This window comes from Triticum urartu, chromosome 6A (assembly GCF_056163025.1).
Source record: "Triticum urartu cultivar PI428250 chromosome 6A, HENAU_Tu73, whole genome shotgun sequence".
NCBI lineage: Eukaryota > Viridiplantae > Streptophyta > Magnoliopsida > Poales > Poaceae > Triticum > Triticum urartu.
The window spans coordinates 11260983-11280671 of NC_141878.1; the positions used below are offsets into that span (position 1 = coordinate 11260983).

General features: G+C 47.2%; 1 pseudogene; it reads left to right on the forward strand.

Moving 5' to 3' along the window:
- The first annotated feature begins 56 nt into the window (after nucleotides 1-56).
- Nucleotides 57-671, forward strand: LOC147963144 (protein FAR1-RELATED SEQUENCE 5-like; annotated as a pseudogene).
- The last annotated feature ends 19018 nt before the right edge of the window (nucleotides 672-19689 follow it).

The following is a 19689-nucleotide window of genomic DNA, read 5'->3' on the forward strand; positions in this document are numbered from 1 at the left end:
TAGAGTGTGATATTTCTTTGCAAAACAAAGAATGCAATGACGAACGGCACCTTGATATGGAAATACGTCCTCCCCCAATCATACTTGACAACTTCGGTACCCCTAAAAAGAGAGCTACCAGCGGCCCATTTTGTGTCAGCATCGTTATCACCATAATTTTTAAAAATTTCTTTAACATTCACTAACTTGTGCGACCAATGCATCATGTAATTTCAGGGTTCAACATGTACTCCTGATTGTGACGAGAACTCAAAACCAGCCGTGGGTATGACATTTGATAGTGTCGAAGATGTTGAGAATTTTTACAAGGCTTATGCACACAATGTTGGATTTTCAGTCATAATTGGGCAGTAAAGGACAATAGATAATGTGGTGATCTTGAGGCGATTTCTTTGTTCCAAAAAAGGTTTCCGAACAAAGAGGGATGAGGAACGCAAAAGGATTTGAAAGGAGGGAAGATGAGAACACATGCAAGAAAGATCAATATGATGAGGTTGTGAAGCCATGATAATTGTCAACCATATGCGGGGGGGGGGGGGGGGGGGGGGCAAATACTCGATATCTGCTTTCATGAAGAACACACCCATCAATTTGTCACACCCACCAAGCAACATTTAATCATGTCTAATAGAGAAGGCCAAGATCACACTATTCACATGTCACGCAGCTAGTAATGGCACATCTGCGGCCTTTCGATTGCTTCATGTTGGTGAGGGTGGATTTGAGTTTGTGGGGTGCACGAAGAGAGACTGCAGAAGTATCACTGTGACATGAGAAGTAGTTTCAAGGATACAGATTCTCAAATGTTTATTGACAACCTCAGAAAGTTGAAGCAAATCAACCCAGGTTTCTTCTTTGAGTATGTTCTTCATGATAAAAATCAATTGAAACGTGTGTTTTTGGGCAGATGCGCTTTTGGTAGAAAGAATTATGCTTTATTTGGAGAAATGGTGTTTTTTGACTCCACATACAACACAAATCAGTACAATATGATTTTTAGTCCATCCATGGGAAATCAGCACAAATCAGATCATTTGTACTTGCAGTTTCTTTTTGGTGTGGTGCAAGATGGAAAATCAAAGCTTAAGTGTTATGTACTGTACCACTTTGTTCTTATGTTAGATTGTAGTAGAAGAAGCTTATGTGTATCTCTGAATATTGTGTAGGTCTAAAAATACTGGATGTTCTACGAAACCGTGATATGTACTGGATGTTACCACTTTTTTTACTAGATTGTCTTATTTATCTGAATGCGACTATCAATTTTTAATTGAAATGCTCTAGTGGTTATTAGGTATTATGTTGGTGGTACTTGTCGCTGATTATTTGAGTGCTCTAGTAAGCCTTATACATCATGCATACTTATTCCAAGAAGATGTCAAAGCAGACTGGTGCATCTGGTTTAATTAGCATTAATGTACATATTTGCCATCTCAATCAGTTAGTATGCCTCCAAGTTTTTCTACCACAAACAGATTGATACAAGGCTTGCTCTTTCTAACTGAATGTATCAGCCTGATGGTCTCAGGAGTGCATCGGTGGTAGTCTTGCTGGGCTGCACAAGTTTCTTCACTAGCACCTGGTTCGGGGAAGGAATCATCCTCTTCCCACCTGGACCTGCTGCCGAGACACGGGGAGAGAACTGCAGTAGAAGATGGTGCCGATCTGATGCCGATGCACCAGACACAGCCGTAAGCGCGACCCACCTCCCTAAACCTAATAAGCGCCAGCTCCTTCGCATGGTCGCCCTCACAGGCGGTTGTGTTTCTTGGTGAGCGGTCATGGAGCTACCGATGGTGGAAGGAGTACAGTTTGAGGAGGGGTGTTACGGGATGGCAGCCATGAGTTCCCTGGGCGGCGGCGCGTCAAGAGCGAGAGGCGAGATGATATGCGGTGGCCGGTGGGTTGCTTGGGCGGCAGGAGCAAGATGAGCGGGATTCGAGGATGAGATGACAGGGCATCGGGGGCAAGCTGATTTGGGAAATGACAGCTTGTTGGACGGGATTTGGTTTACATACGGTTCAACCATCTAGAATTGTGGTATGATTTCCGACGCCTAAATACGGGACAGCCAAACATGTTGGTGTCGGAATTTGCGAATGAATTCTGCGAATTATGGCCCAAATGATGGATGCCAAACAACATGTTAGTTCTTCAATTGCAAAATGTACTGGTTTGATTATAGCATCTGGACTCAATTTTCAGAACAACGACACTTCCAACCTTGGTGCTCGTTTTCTATAGTTTAATTTTCGATGTCCTACCAAATCACCACTGGTCGTCCACACTAATGCCAACACCCGTATTCCAGTGAAATTTTAGCACATACCCATAGTCTGTCACTTTTAATTCAGTTGCAATGCAGGGCTACTTAAACTTCTAATATAATAGTAAATTCCCTAGGCCTAATCTTCTCAAGACAATTTGAGAAGTAAAACAGAAAATATATTTGATTTTTCATATTTAATTCCTGGGTGGATCTTCTCCCCTGCATGTTTGCATGTGGTGGTATACACGTATCTTTCCATGCATGTTTGCATGTAGGATATGGCTAGGTTATGAGTAAAAGCGAGGCTCGGAAAAACAATATGGAAACATAACTTATTTGTAGGCCATTTATAGCGTAATTTCCGGATGCCTCCAAATTTCAAGATTTGTGTTTTATGGTCTTGTAGGTCTTTCAGAATGCCTTCTAATAACATACGTGTTGTAGTGAGTGTAGCAATGTACTGAGCAGCTAGTAATGGTGTCATCCAACTCGAGAGAATAGGTAGAACAAGGGGACCAGCTAGTAATTGTGTCATCCAACTCGAGTAAATAGCTAGAACAAGGGGACCAGTTAGTAATGGTGTCATCCAACTCGAGCGAATAGCTAGAACAAGGGGACCAGCTAGTAATGGTGTCATCCAGCTCGAGCGAATAGCTAGAACAAGGGGACCGGACTAGATGAAACAGTACCATGCTAGAACGGATCATATATGTATGACCGTGTGGAAGGCATTGCTTCAACACTTGACTGCATCGATCCAATCCTGTTACCTAGAAGCTACATTTCCCCTGTGTCTTTGATCTTTGTTATAGCCGTGACGCTCACTTGACCAAATACAATGTGTCCCTCTGTGTCTCCTATCTCATTGTTGAGCATCATTAGCTGCCCCACTAGGTGGTCGGAGTGTGTCTTTGTCGCCAAAGTAGGCGAAATCGGGGTGGCCTTTCCCACCTTCTTGATAGGCGTACTGGCTTCGTTGTGGTCGTCTATGTCCAGTTCGAATGATGGCGCGTCTATGAGCATTGGTGATTTAATTGCATCAATGTACTTGCATTGGGTTTACATATGAGCACTGCATAACAGAAAAATGGGTACAGAAAAATTAGCGACCTATTACCTGGCGCGTCGTCTGTCCTTGGTCGTCTTTGACCCCTAGTAGGTGTTGTGGACAACTGGTCGGTGGTGGGCAAGACCACTGGTTTGGCGCGTTTAACGGGGGTTTGGGATGGAGATGACAACTCCAGCCTTCTTCCCACTATGTGTTGGGGAAGTCTGTTAGGTGCTTCTACATTGCGTGGCCCTGCATAATAAAACTTGAAACTTCAGACATGTATGCGGAAATGGACCGGTATTTTTTTTAGAGTGATCACGGGCGGGGGTGGGAGGGGGTTGGTGGAGAGTACCTGAGCCGCCGACACCTTTCGTTGTTTCGGAAGCGCGATAAGCTGGATTAGGCATCGGTGTTCCCAAAATTGGTCTTGCAGAATAAACTTGGAGCAGTTTTTTCATGAACGAATGTTCTCACTTGCAATGTTCCTTTTCATTTCGTTTGCGATATGCACACACTTGGCGTTGTGCTTTTTTAGTGCCCATCCTAATGGAGAAGCGGCCTGCAATGTAGATTGACTCTAGGTTATTATGGAAGAATAGATCGCAAAAGAGGATACCAGTCTCCACAGGAACAAAAAATTGCTTTGATGTGTGGTTGGTGTGGATTTGTATCTCACCAGCTCTGGGTTTTGCATCTGGATCCAACGAGCGTAGTCCCCGGGGCTGAACTCGACTTTGCTTCTTTGTGTCTGTGCAAGGTTGCTTACGGCTGTATCCGTGTTGATATAGTCTCCTCGTCGAGTGCTGTCTGGGTTGTGTCTGACTAGTGCATACTTATTTGTTGAGCCTTGAGCATTTTGCTCCATTGATTTCTTCTTGGCATGCTTCTCGTTTATGTAGTTGTGCCATGTGTAGCACGTGGCATTCCAGTGTCTTGCCTACATTAGCAATCTGAATGTTTAGCGTGTGCCGTGATCTAATCGTTGTAGTTAAACGGAAAGTTCGCGGTTACCTTGGGGACTATGAAGATGGTTTTCCCTAGCTTTCTTGCTGAGCACACGAGGATCATCCATTTCAGGGTCTCCCCATCGAATAAAGGTAATCATGATATTGTGGTCTGCTTTAAGTTCATTATCCCCAGTTCAACATTGTCTAGTACGAACGCCTGTCGATATAAAGAAACCATATAAAAATGTTAGTTCGAAGCTTCAAACAAGACCAAAAAACACGTATTTCCCATCGTTTCCGAAATTGTCTAGTTCAACATTTTATTTGCCATATCCAGAATGTGAATTTGAGGGATTTACCTGCAGAAAAAGGTAACAACCAGAGAGGTGGTTGGGTGTTATGTGTGCATCCGTTTCCAACTTCAGTTTGCGAACTGCTTCCAGTAAAAAATTGACTGAATATTTGCACCAATTGAAGAGGGAGATGTTTTCTGCATCCTTGATGGCGCCCCACTAGTCGATGGTCGAGTGGTCGTGTTTGGTGCACGGCGCGAACAGATTTCCCATCACAAAGACAACAAACGCCATCTTGAAGGAATCCTTCTCTAATCGGCTGGATAGTTCGTTTATTTCCTTGCCGATGAACGCTTCAAGCGAGCTTAAGCTGCGATCAGATTTCTCAGTCCAACCTATAGAGTTCCTAATGAACTCGATTGCTTCAGGTGTGATGTCTGCATCTTTGCCGTTGATGTCTCACTGCCCGCATGGGATGCCGAACACTCTGTGGAAATCCTCCGGATAGAATGTAATTGACGTTCCGCGGTCTCTCAGTATGATGCAATGCTTTTCCACATCCACCTTGGTCCTGAGGAACTTGCTAAACTTCAGATTGATTTTCTGTCCGGTGGGGGCTGTGGGGGCTGAATCTCCCGTCTGAGATGCTGTTCTTCTTCTTCCATCGAGCTGTGAGAACACCTGCAGGGGGGGGGGGGGGGGGGGGGGGGGGCAGGGAGGGGGTGAGTATTTCAGCAAGATTTTGATTGATGTGCCGGCGACCTGAGAGATGTGGTTCAGATCTCACCTCGATGCGCGGCGACCCCGGCCTTCTCCGTCGCCTGGAGGCACCGACGAATTCCTCGTTTGCTCTGTTTTGGTAATGGGGACTGCTATCGATCTGCAGTGTATGTGCGCGTGCGAGGGGTGGCCCAACGTGTGGGTACAAAGTTTTAATTATGTACGAGGCAGGGCGTGGGAGGGGGGTGGATTGAGTTCGACCGCTGTCACAGCTGACACACGTACGGCCTGTTGGGTACGCTTTTGACCGTGCGAGCATATCAATTTATGTCTCTGCCTGGCTTGATGTAGACGCAGAAACAATCGTCCAGGTCTGGTGCGTGTCGTACACGTCGCCCAGGTTTACATTAGCTAATCAAAAATTGATTAACGACACGATTACGCACGGGTGGACTGCACCACACTCTGGATGACATCATAGTGGATGACATCATAGTTGCAAGTTCATCACAAAGTGCTACTAATGCTCTTCTGCATGATTTAAGCTCACAATTTGCCTTGAAAAATCTAGGTGATTTGCACTTCTTTCTAGGCATTGAAGTTAAGAAGACTTAAGATGGCATAGTACTAAAACAAGAGAAATATGTTACTGAGCTTCTATCTATTATGGGGATGAAAAACTGCAAGCCTGTACCTACACCGTTGTCCTCCTCAGAGAAACTTTCAGCATATGAAGGTGAGCCACTTCATGAGGAAGATAGCACAAAGTATAGAAGTACTGTTGGAGCATTACAGTACTTGACTCTTACTCGCCCAGATATCTGATTTGCTGTTAACAAAGTTCATCAATATCTGCATGCACCCACTACTGCACATTGGACAGCTGTTAAGAGAATTGTAACATATGTCAAACATACTATGGAAGTCGGACTGCATTTCAGACGCTCTAATTCTACTCTTGTGAGTGCATTCTCTTATGCTGATTGGGCAGGTTGCAGTGATGATAGAAAATCAACTGGAGGCTTTGCAGTGTTTTTTGGGCCTAATCTTTTTTATTGGAGTGCTAGGAAACAAACCATTGTATCAAGGTCAAGTACAGAGGCTGAGTATAAATCCTTAGCTAATGCCACTGCAGAAATCATTTGGATTGAATCACTACTGGATGAAATGGGGGTCAAGCAGAATCGCATCTCATGCTTATGGTGTGATAATTTGGGAGCAACATACTTGTCTGCAAACCCAGTGTTTCATGCAAGAACCAAGCATATAGAGATTGATTTTTACTTTGTGCGTGAAAGGGTTGCAGCAAAGAAACTTGAGATACGGTTCATCCCTTCCAAAGATCAAGTGGCTGATGGGTTCACCAAGGCACTGCCAGCAAAACCATTTAAAGAGTTCAAGAGGAATCTAAACATAGAATAGTTAAGATTAAGAGAGAGTGTTAGAATTCATGTTTACCTCCACATTGTAATCCCAACTCTATTCTATCTCTCTCCCTTTGGTAGCTGTTTAGGAGTCCTCATTACAACCGAATCCTTGTGATCGGTTTCCTCTTCTTGTAAGCCACGGCAGGGCTGTTCTGCCTCGTTCAATATAAACCAATGCGGCTCCTCATCGAGGAGTAGGAACGCTTCCAATCTTACACTGAAATTTCAGGTCACGTCTCTGTTTCTACTGATCCCCTTCTCTTTCAGGCTTTCATTATTCCGTCTACTACTGCATACCGATTTTTTTTATTGGTGCTTGCAGGGAACGGCACTTAACTGTACTGTGCATCCATTTAGATTTCATTTGTCTGACCACTTTCTTGCTGCCACTGCCAGTGTCAGTGGATTACGTGCAATATGATGATGCAAGCCCGCAACAGAAGCAGACTTCTCAACATAAACAGTTCTGCTTCCCGGCAAATACAGGTGTTAAACATCAATACTGAGTCATTGATACTATCCTAGTTCAGTGCAGAGTATAACTAGTGTTTGATCCTAGACTATGAAAGTGTAATTCACGAAAAAGGGTTTTCCCCCACTTTAGATTATAAAGTAACATCCAACCGATACAACCAGCTAGTGGCGGAGCCAGAAATTAAAAATTAGGGGGGCCAAATGACACATACTTTGGATTACAGGGGCCAAACTACACTAATGCATATATTATTCTCTAAATTCTGAACTGTTCATTGCTATATCAGTACCAAATCAGTGATGTTAGGGGGGGCAGGGCCCCTGCTGGTCCCCCTGTCTCCGCCACTGCAACCAGCTTGTTGGGGCCGCAGCACAAACAAGCCCAAAAGAAAATGGAGAGAAAAAAAAGAAATAAATGCCGACAGCCGCTGCACCCTGCGGAGAAGTACCACCGTCCGCCAAACTCTCTGAAGCCTCGCGTACCAAGAAACATCTTCATGAAGAAATGCGACGACGACGACGCTGCTGCCCGGACAAGTCCTAGGGTTTCCCCTGGTACGCGGATGGCAGTGGGGAAGGGGTATCACCGACGCCCCTCAGGAGGGTCCGGCAACGCCCATGGGTGTAGCCGCACCGGTGGCGAAGGAACCGCCAGAGATTTCTCCCGCCCCGGAACCACCACCGCCACCCCAGACAAACGGAAGCGCACCGCCCAACATGCCGCCCACCAGCCTGTGCCACAATGGATACCGCACCATCTTCACTGTCTCACTGAGGTCACCAACACGAGAACTGGAGGTAGGACGAGAAGACATCGGGCTCGGTGGCAACCGCAACGCAGCCGACAGGAGGGAACAACCTCCACCGCCACGTGGAGCCGACCGGAAATAGCGACAGGGACTTGCCAGGCCACCACTGGCCCGGCCGGACCCCAACGGGTCCGGACAGTCCCTTCAGCCATGCTGCAGCACGCCGACCGCCGAAGCCATCACCATCGCAACCACGGCCGCCTCGCCTCACCACCAGGGAGCTACGCCGTCACGCCCCGGACCGCAGGCCCATCCCAGCCCAGATGGGGCCCAAAAGGGCCCAGATCTAGGCCGAGCGGGCCCCACCGGCAAGCCGCCCACCGCGCCGCCCCGCAGCGAACGGCAACGTCGCCGTATCGAGTGCACCCGAAGCTCGCAGAACTCCGCCGTCGGGCCCCACCGCCGCCGGGCATGGGAGCCCCGACTCCACCACCAGACGCGCGGGGAAGGGATGTCCGCCGCTGCCGTCGGCGGTGAAGGGAGATGTAGGAGGAGGGGGTCAGGACGGGGAAGCGGGCAGGGGGGCGCTTCGCCGCCTCGGGGGCGACGGGAGCACCGGGGGAGGGGGAAGCGGAGGGAGGAGGGCCGGGGGGCGCGCGGCGCGCGCCGGCGGGAGGAGGCGAGGGAGGCCGGCGGCGGCGGGGGGAGCAGGGGAGGAACCCTAGCTCGGGGTCAGATCTTGTTTATCTTGACTGCATTGTTACTGTCGCCGTCTGTTCCTTAATTCTATGAACGTGTAATTCAGAAGCTCGTTACAGAGGTACAGCATAGATGCTGGCGTGTATTTGACATAGCGTATTTCCATTTTTATAGTCAGCAGTGAGTCCACGATTTGGTTGGTTTCAGAGACATAACAGGAACACATAACTGTGAAGGTCGGCTTGCTGCCATGGAGAACCTCCCAGCTGTAACTGGAATGGTCCCGGATGCCTTTCTGCTTCCCCAAAACAAATGCATCGTGTCCGCTGCCGTCAAATCCACCTGCAAAAGGTGATGTGGTGGTACTAGCTGGTGAAATAAAATCAGTGGCGACTGTTCAGTAGGATCACACTCCATGCAGGCACTTGCATGTTCGATTTATAGAACTTTTCATTAAGTGAATTTACAGAAAGGTCATGATTTTGCCTATGAAAATATACACTTTGCTCGGCTCACTCTTCTATCCATCACCTTCCTCTTTATGTGATGTCTCTGTTCCAAGCAAAACAGAACAAGAACCAGGATTGAGACAATTAGGCCTGTCAAGATCTAGCATGGGAACTCGAGAGCTTGATCTGGTTTCCTTTGAAATGGCGCTCTCTCCTTCCCCCTCCCTCCTTCTCCTTCTCCTCCCCTTCTCTCGGTGTCTCGGTCCATTAATAAATATAAATAAAAAATATTATGGTATTGATCCCACATTTTTTTATTGACGTCATATTTCTAGTATTTGTTGATACATTTCTTTTGGACCTCCTAATTATCTACCACTAGCTAGATTCTTTTTGATGGATGGGTCTTATTTTCCTCAACCACTGTCAAACTTTTATTGCGGTAATATTTCCAAGAGATAAAGTCAATGGAAAATTTCATATGGAATATTCCATAGGGACTTTTTAAAGGAAGAACAAATTGTCCTCATAATACAACGAACAATCCATGATAGCAATACCTCCAAGGATTTCCATCCTCCAATTTTTATATGAAAATCTTTTTAGTCAAACAAGCCCTAGAAGTGGGGAGGGAGGCACCACATGGGAGAGTAAATAGCATAAAACTACTACTTTACAGGCTAGGGTTCCAAAAAACTACCAAATTTATTTTTTTCGTTGATAACTACCAAGTCAGGGGTTGGCTGTTTCAAAAAACCCCAAATCGTCTTTGTTAAAAAATTAAACATGTTTATGACAGGTTGGACCCGCCACTAAACTGTTGGAAATATGCCCTAGAGGCAATAATAAAAGCATTATTATTATATTTCCTTGTTCATGATAATTGTATTTATTCATGCTATAATTGTGTTATCCGGAAATCGTAATACATGTGTGAATAACAGACACCAACATGTCCCTAATAAGCCTCTAGTTGACTAGCTCGTTGATCAACAGATAGTCATGGTTTCCTGACTATGGACATTGGATGTCATTGATAACGAGATCACATCATTAGGAGAATGATGTGATGGACAAGACCCAATCCTAAACATAGCATAAGATCGTATAGTTCGTTTGCTAGAGTTTTGCAATGTCAAGTATCTTTTCCTTAGACCATGAGATCGTGTAACTCCCGGATACCGTAGGAGTGCTTTGGGTGTGCCAAACGTCACAACGTAACTGGGTGACTATAAAGGTATACTACGGGTATCTCCGAAAGTGTCTGTTGGGTTGACACGGATCAAGACTGGGATTTGTCACTCCGTATGACGGAGAGGTATCACTGGGCCCATTCAGTAATGCATCATCATAATGAGCTCAAAGTGACCAAGTGTCTGGTCACGGGATCATGCATTACGGTACGAGTAAAGTGACTTGCCGGTAACGAGATTGAACGAGGTATTGGGATACCGACGATCGAATCTCGGGCAGGTAACATATCGATTGACAAAGGGAATTGTATACGGGGTTGCTTGAATCCTCGACATCGTGGTTCATCCGATGAGATCATCGAGGAGTATGTGGGAGCCAACATGGGTATCCAGATCCCGCTGTTGGTTATTGACCGGAGAGCGATCTCGGTCATGTCTATATGTCTCCCGAACGCGTAGGGTCTACACACTTAAGGTTCGGTGACGCTAGGGTTGTAGGGATATGCATATGCAGTAACCCGAATGTTGTTCGGAGTCCCGGATGAGATCCCGGACGTCACGAGGAGTTCCGGAATGGTCCGGAGGTAAAGAATTATATATAGGAAGTGCTGTTTCGGCCATCGGGACAAGTTTCGGGGTCACCGGTATTGTACCGGGACCACCGGAAGGGTCCCGGGGGTCCACCGGGTGGGTCCACCTGCCCCGGGGGCCACATGGGCTGTAAGGGGGTGCGCCTTGGCCTACATGGGCCAAGGGCACCAGCCCCAAGGGGCCCATGCGCCTAGGGTTTCCAAAGGGGAAGAGTCCCACAAGTGGAAGGCACCCCTAGGTGCCTTGGGGGGGAGGGAAACCTCCCTTGGCCGCCGCCCCCCCTAGGAGATTGGATCTCCTAGGGCCGGCGCCCCCCCTAGGCCCTCCTATATATAGTGGGGGAAGGAGGGCTTTTTCATCCATGCCTTTGGTTGCCTCCTTCTCCCTCTCCAACACCTCCTCCTCCTCCATAGCGCTTGGCGAAGCCCTGACGGAGTACTGCAGCTCCATCACCACCACGCCGTCGTGCTGCTGCTGGAGCCATCTTCCTCAACCTCTCCTTCCCTCTTGCTGGATCAAGAAGAAGGAGACGTTACGCTGACCGTACGTGTGTTGAATGCGGAGGTGCCGTCCGTTCGGCGCTAGGATCTCCGGTGATTTGGATCACGTCGTGTTCGACTACCTCATCCCCATTCTTTGAACGCTTCCGCTCGCGGCCTACAAAGGTATGTAGATGCATCCGATCACTCGTTGCTAGATGAACTCATAGATGGATCTTGGTGAAACCGTAGGAAAATTTTTGTTTTCTGCAACGTTCCCCAACAGTGGCATCATGAGCTAGGTCTATGTGTAGTTCTCTTGCACGAGTAGAACACAATTTGTTGTGGGCGTTGATGTTGTCAACTTTCTTGCCGCTACTAGTCTTATCTTGCTTCAACGGTATTGTGGGATGAAGCGGCCCGGACCAACCTTACACGTACGCTTACGTGAGACCGGTTCCACCGACTAACATGCACAAGTTGCATAAAGGTGGCTGGCGGGTGTCTGTCTCTCCTACTTTAGTTGGAGCGGATTCGATGAAAAGGGTCCTTATGAAGGGTAAATAGAAGTTGACAAATCACGTTGTGGCTTTCACGTAGGTAAGAAAACGTTCTTGCTAGAACCCTACTTCAGCCACGTAAAACTTGCAACAACAATTAGAGGACGTCTAACTTGTTTTTTGCAGCAAGTGCTTTGTGATATGATATGGCCAAAGTTGTGATGAATGATGAATGATCTATATGTGATGTATGAGATGTTCATGCTATTGTAATAGGAATCACGACTTGCATGTCGATGAGTATGACAACCGGCAGGAGCCATAGGAGTTGTCTTTATTTTTTGTATGACCTGCGTGTCATTGAGAAACGCCATGTAAATTACTTTACTTTATTGCTAAACCTGTTAGCCATAGTAGTAGAAGTAATAGTTGGCGAGCAACTTCATGGAGACACGATGATGGAGATCATGATGGAGATCATGGTGTCATGCCGGTGACAAGATGATCATGGAGCCCCAAGATGGAGATCAAAGGAGCTATGTGATATTGGCCATATTATGTCACTATTATTATTTGATTGCATGTGATGTTTATCATGTTTTTCATCTTGTTTGCTTAGAACGACGGTAGTAAATAAGATGATCCCTCATAATAATTTCAAGAAAGTGTTCCCCCTAACTGTGCACCGTTGCGACAGTTCGTTCGTTTCTAAGCATCACGTGATGGTGATAGATTCCAACGTTCACATACAACGGGTGTAAGACAGATTTACACATGCAAACACTTAGGTTGACTTGACGAGCCTAGCATGTACAGACATGGCCTCGGAACACAGAAGACTGAAAGGTCGAGCATGAGTCGTATAGAAGATACGATCAACATGAAGATGTTCACCGATGTTGACTAGTCCGTCTCACGTGATGATCGGACACGGCCTAGTTGACTCGGATCATGTTATACTTAGATGACTAGAAGAGGGATGTCTATCTAAGTGGGAGTTCATTGAATAATTTGATTTGATGAACTTAATTATCATGAACTTAGTCTAAAATATTTACAATATGTCTTGTAGATTAAATGGCCAACGTAGTCCTCAACTTCAACGCGTTCCTAGAGAAAACCAAGCTGAAAGACGATGGCAACAACTACACGGACTGGGTCCGGAACCTGAGGATCATCCTCATAGCTGCCAAGAAAGATTATGTCCTACAAGCACCGCTGGGTGACGCACCTGTTCTCCCTGCAGAACAAGACGTTATGAACGCTTGGCAGGCACGTACCGATGACTACTCCCTCGTTCAGTGCGGCATGCTTTACAGCTTAGAGCCGGGGCTCCAAAAGCGTTTTGAGAGACATGGAGCATATGAGATGTTCGAAGAGCTGAAAATGGTTTTTCAAGCTCATGCCCGGGTCGAGAGATATGAAGTCTCCGACAAATTCTTCAGCTGTAAGATGGAGGAAAATAGTTCTGTTAGTGAACACATACTCACTATGTCTGGGTTGCATAACCGCTTGACTCAGCTGGGAGTTAATCTCCCGGATGACGCGGTCATTGACAGAATCCTCCAGTCGCTTTCACCAAGCTACAAGAGCTTTGTGATGAACTTCAATATGCAGGGGATGGAAAAGACCATTCCTGAACTATTTGCTATGCTGAAATCAGCAGAGGTAGAAGTCAGGAAGGAACATCAAGTGTTGATGGTGAATAAAACCACTAAGTTCAAGAAGGGCAAGGGTAAAAAGAACTTCAAGAAGGACGGCAAGGGAGTTGCCGCGCCCGGCAAGCAAGCTGCCGGGAAGAAGCCAAAGAATGGACCCAAGCCCGAGACTGAGTATTTTTATTGCAAGGAAAGTGGTCACTGGAAGCGGAACTGCCCCAAATACTTAGCGGACAAGAAGGCCGGCAAAACGAAAGGTATATGTGATATACATGTAATTGATGTGTACCTTACCAGTACTCGTAGTAGCTCCTGGGTATTTGATACCGGTGTAGTTGCTCACATTTGTAACTCAAAGCAGGAGCTGCGGAATAAGCGGAGACTGGCAAAGGACGAGGTGATGATGCGCGTCGGGAATGGTTCCAAGGTCAATGTGATCGCCGTCGGCACGCTACCTCTACATTTACCTACGGGATTAGTTTTAAACCTCAATAATTGTTATTTAGTGCCAGCTTTGAGCATGAACATTGTATCGGGATCTCGTTTAATTCGAGATGGCTACTCATTTAAATCCAAGAATAATGGTTGTTCTATTTATATGAGAGATATGTTTTATGGTCATGCTCCGATGGTGAATGGTTTCTTCTTCCTCGAACGTAATGCTACACATGTTCATAGTGTGAAAACCAAAAGATGTAAGGTTGATAACGATAGTCCCACATACTTGTGGCACTGCCGCCTTGGTCACATAGGTGTCAAACGCATGAAGAAGCTCCATGCAGATGGACTTTTAGAGTCTCTTGATTATGAATCATTTGACACGTGCGAACCATGCCTCATGGGTAAAATGACCAAGACTCCGTTCTCAGGAACAATAGAGCGAGCAACCAACTTATTGGAAATCATACATACTGATGTGTGCAGTCCAATGAGTGTTGAGGCTCGCGGCGGCTATCGTTATGTTCTCACGCTCACTGATGACTTGAGTAGATATGGGTATATCTACTTAATGAAACACAAGTCTGAAACCTTTGAAAAGTTCAAGGAATTTCAGAGTGAGGTTGAGAATCAACGTGACAGGAAAATCAAGTTTCTACGATCAGATCATGGAGGGGAATACTTGAGTCAGGAATTTGGCACACACTTAAGAAAATGTGGAATAGTTTCACAACTCACGCCACCTGGAACACCTCAGCGTAATGGTGTGTCCGAACGTCGTAATCGCACTCTATTAGATATGGTGCGATCTATGATGTCTCTTACTGATTTACCGCTATCTTTTTGGGGCTATGCTTTAGAGACTGCCGCATTCACTTTAAATAGGGCTCCGTCGAAATCCGTTGAGACGACACCGTATGAATTATGGTTTGGGAAGAAACCTAAGCTGTCGTTTCTAAAAGTTTGGGGATGCGATGTTTATGTCAAGAAACTTCAAGCTGAAAAGCTCGAACCCAAGTCGGAAAAATGCGTCTTCATAGGATACCCTAAAGAAACTATTGGGTATACATTCTACCTCAGATCCGAAGGCAAGATCTTTGTTGCCAAGAATGGATCCTTTCTAGAGAAGGAGTTTCTCTTGAAAGAAGTAAGTGGGAGGAAAGTAGAACTTGATGAAGTATTACCTCTTGAACCGGAAAATGGCGCAACTCAAGAAAATGTTCCTGAGGTGCCTGCACCGATTAGAGAGGAAGTTAATGATAATGATCAAGATACTTCTGATCAAGCTCCTACTGAAATTCGAAGGTCCACAAGGACACGTTCCGCACCAGATTGGTACGGCAGCCCTGTCTTGGAAATCATGTTGTTAGACAACGGTGAACCTTCGAACTATGAAGAAGCGATGGCGGGCCTGGATTCCGACAAATGGCTAGAAGCCATGAAATCCGAGATAGGATCCATGTATGAAAACGAAGTATGGACTTTGACTGACTTGCCCGTTGAACGGCGAGCCATAGAAAATAAATGGATCTTTAAGAAGAAGACAGACGCGGATGGTAATGTGACCATCTATAAAGCTCGGCTTGTCGCTAAGGGTTATCGACAAGTTCAAGGGGTTGACTACGATGAGACTTTCTCACCGGTAGCGAAGCTAAAGTCCGTCCGAATCATGTTAGCAATTGCCGCATTCTACGATTATGAGATATGACAAATGGACATCAAAACGGCATTCCTTAATGGTTTCCTTAAGGAAGAACTATATATGATGCAGCCGGAAGGTTTTGTCGATCATAAGAATGCTGACAAGGTGTGCAAGCTCCAACGCTCGATTTATGGGCTGGTGCAGGCATCTCGGAGTTGGAACATTCGCTTTGATGAGATGATCAAAGCGTTTGGGTTTACGCAGACTTATGGAGAAGCCTGCGTTTACAAGAAAGTGAGTGGGAGCTCTGTAGCATTTCTCATATTGTATGTAGATGACATACTTTTGATGGGAAATGATATAGAACTCTTGGACAGCATCAAGGCCTACTTGAATAAGAGTTTTTCAATGAAGGACCTTGGTGAAGCTGCTTATATATTAGGCATCAAGATCTATAGAGATAGATCAAGACGCCTCATAGGTCTTTTACAAAGCACATACCTTGATAAGATATTGAAGAAGTTCAATATGGATCAATCTAAGAAGGGGTTCTTGCCTGTGTTACAAGGTATGAAATTGAGCTCAGCTCAATGTCCGACCACGGCAGAAGATATAGAAGAGATGAGTGTCATCCCCTATGCCTCAGCCATAGGTTCTATTATGTATGCCATGCTGTGTACCAGACCTGATGTAAACCTTACCGTAAGTTTGGTAGGAAGGTACCAAAGTAATCCCGGCAAGGAACACTGGACAGCGGTCAAGAATATCCTGAAGTACCTGAAAAGGACTAAGGAAATGTTTCTCATTTATGGAGGTGATGAAGAGTTCGTCGTAAAGGGTTACGTCGACGCTAGCTTCGACACAGATCTGGATGACTCTAAGTCACAGACCGGATACGTGTATAATTTGAATGGTGGGGCAGTAAGCTGGTGCAGTTGCAAGCAGAGCGTCGTGGCGGGATCTACATGTGAAGCGGAGTACATGGCAGCCTCGGAGGCAGCACATGAAGCAATATGGGTGAAGGAGTTCATCACCGACCTAGGAGTCATACCCAATGCGTCGGGGCCAATCAAACTCTTCTGTGACAACACTGGAGCTATTGCACTTGCCAAGGAGCCCAGGTTTCACAAGAAGACAAGGCACATCAAGCGTCGCTTCAACTCCATTCGTGAAAATGTTCAAGATGGAGACATAGATATTTGTAAAGTGCATACGGACCTGAATGTAGCAGATCCGCTGACTAAACCTCTCCCTAGGGCAAAACATGATCAACACCAGAATTCCATGGGTGTTCGATTCATCACAATGTAACTAGATTATTGACTCTAGTGCAAGTGGGAGACTGTTGGAAATATGCCCTAGAGGCAATAATAAAAGCATTATTATTATATTTCCTTGTTCATGATAATTGTCTTTATTCATGCTATAATTGTGTTATCCGGAAATCGTAATACATGTGTGAATAACAGACACCAACATGTCCCTAGTAAGCCTCTAGTTGACTAGCTCGTTGATCAACAGATAGTCATGGTTTCCTGACTATGGACATTGGATGTCATTGATAACGAGATCACATCATTAGGAGAATGATGTGATGGACAAGACCCAATCCTAAACATAGCATAAGATCGTATAGTTCGTTTGCTAGAGTTTTGCAATGTCAAGTATCTTTTCATTAGACCATGAGATCGTGTAACTCCCGGATACCGTAGGAGTGCTTTGGGTGTGCCAAACGTCACAACGTAATTGGGTGACTATAAAGGTATACTACGGGTATCTCCGAAAGTGTCTGTTGGGTTGACACGGATGAAGACTGGGATTTGTCACTCTGTATGACGGAGAGGTATCACTGGGCCCACTCAGTAATGCATCATCATAATGAGCTCAAAGTGACCAAGTGTCTGGTCACGGGATCATGCATTACGGTACGAGTAAAGTGACTTGCCGGTAACGAGATTGAACGAGGTATTGGGATACCGACGATCGAATCTCGGGCAGGTAACATATCGATTGACAAAGGGAATTGTATACGGGGTTGCTTGAATCCTCAACATCGTGGTTCATCCGATGAGATCATCGAGGAGCATGTGGGAGCCAACATGGGTATCCAGATCCCGCTGTTGGTTATTGACCGGAGAGCGATCTCGGTCATGTCTACATGTCTCCCGAACCCGTAGGGTCTACACACTTAAGGTTCGGTGACGCTAGGGTTGTAGGGATATGCATATGCAGTAACTCGAATGTTGTTCGGAGTCCCGGATGAGATCCCGGACGTCACGAGGAGTTCCGAAATGGTCCGGAGGTAAAGAATTATATATAGGAAGTGCTGTTTCGGCCATCGGGACAAGTTTCGGGGTCACCATATTGTACCGGGACCACCGGAAGGGTCCCGGGGGTCCACCGAGTGGGTCCACCTGCCCCGGGGGCCACATGGGCTGTAAGGGGGTGCGCCTTGGCCTACATGGGCCAAGGGCACCAGCCCCAAGGGGCCCATGCGCCTAGGGTTTCCAAAGGGGAAGAGTCCCACAAGTGGAAGGCACCCCTAGGTGCCTTGGGGGGGAGGGAAACCTCCCTTGGCCGCCGCCCCCCCTAGGAGATTGGATCTCCTAGGGCCGGCGCCCCCCTAGGCCCTCCTATATATAGTGGGGGAAGGAGGGCTTTTTCATCCATGCCTTTGGTTGCCTCCTTCTCCCTCTCCAACACCTCCTCCTCCTTCATAGCGCTTGGCGAAGCCCTGACGGAGTACTGCAGCTCCATCACCACCACGCCGTCGTGCTGCTGCTGGAGCCATCTTCCTCAACCTCTCCTTCCCTCTTGCTGGATCAAGAAGGAGACGTTACGCTGACCGTACGTGTGTTGAACGCGGAGGTGCCGTCCGTTCGGCGCTAGGATCTCCGGTGATTTGGATCACGTCGTGTTCGACTACCTCATCCCCGTTCTTTGAACGCTTCCGCTCGCGATCTACAAAGGTATGTAGATGCATCCGATCACTCGTTGCTAGATGAACTCATAGATGGATCTTGGTGAAACCGTAGGAAAATTTTTGTTTTCTGCAACGTTCCCCAACATAAACGCACCGTATGGTTGACCGTTTGTTTGACCGTTAACTGACATGTGGGGGCCACATGCCAGTGTCTGAAAAAGCAATCAGGTCCCTGGAAATTTTCTAAAAAAGCAATCAGGTCCCTGGAAGTTTTCAAAAAAAGCAATTAGGTCCTCCGGCGCACCCGCCATGGCCACGATGCCACCTCCGCCGGGCCGACGCCGTGCACCGCCTGTAGCCGGCGAGCCGTGCCCGCAGTGGCCGGATCCACGCCGCCCCTCGCCCGTGGCCGCCGCCACGCTGCCCCTTGCCCGTGGCCGCCGCCACGCTGCCCCTTGCCTGTGGCCGCTGCCATGCGCGCCCTCGCCTGTGGTCGCCGGCTCGCTCTGCCTCGCCTGCGGCGAACCCCAGGTGGCTCCCCATGGCGGGCGGGAGCGCGGGACCCGAGCGGAGACCCATGGCTGGCGGCGCCCCAGGCGGCTCCGCATGGCGAGCGGCGGTGTGGCGACCTGAGGGGAGGGAGCAGGTCGCACGAGGTGGGCGCGCGAGGGGAGGGAGTCGGTCGCCGGCGGGGTGGGCGCGCGAGGGGAAGGAGCGGGTCGCCGGCGGGGTGGGCGCGACAAGGGAGGTCGCTGGCGGAGTGGGCATGCGAGGGAAGAGGAGATGGTCGCCGGTGAGGTTGAAGATAAGACAGAGAGAGAGTACAGGAGGAAGATGAGAGAAGGAAAGAGAAAAAGAAAAGAGAAGCTGACATGTGGGCCCCACATGTCAGTTAACGGTCAAACTAAAGCTTCGTTTAGGTGCGGGTCCGACCTGTCATAATCACGGTCAATAGATAAGCACTCGGCAATTTGGGCTTTTTGAAACAGCCGACCTCTGATTTGGTAGTTATCTGAGAAAAATTAAAAACCGGTAGTTTTTTAGAACCCTAGCCTAGTATCGTACTGACAGGATGCGCTCCACGATTATCACCACCTTCATCAACGCTTTGGTCTTTCCTATGGAATAGTAGGTCACCATATTCTGATTTTGCGTGGTATTCTTCCTCGAACTCTTGGTGCTCTTTG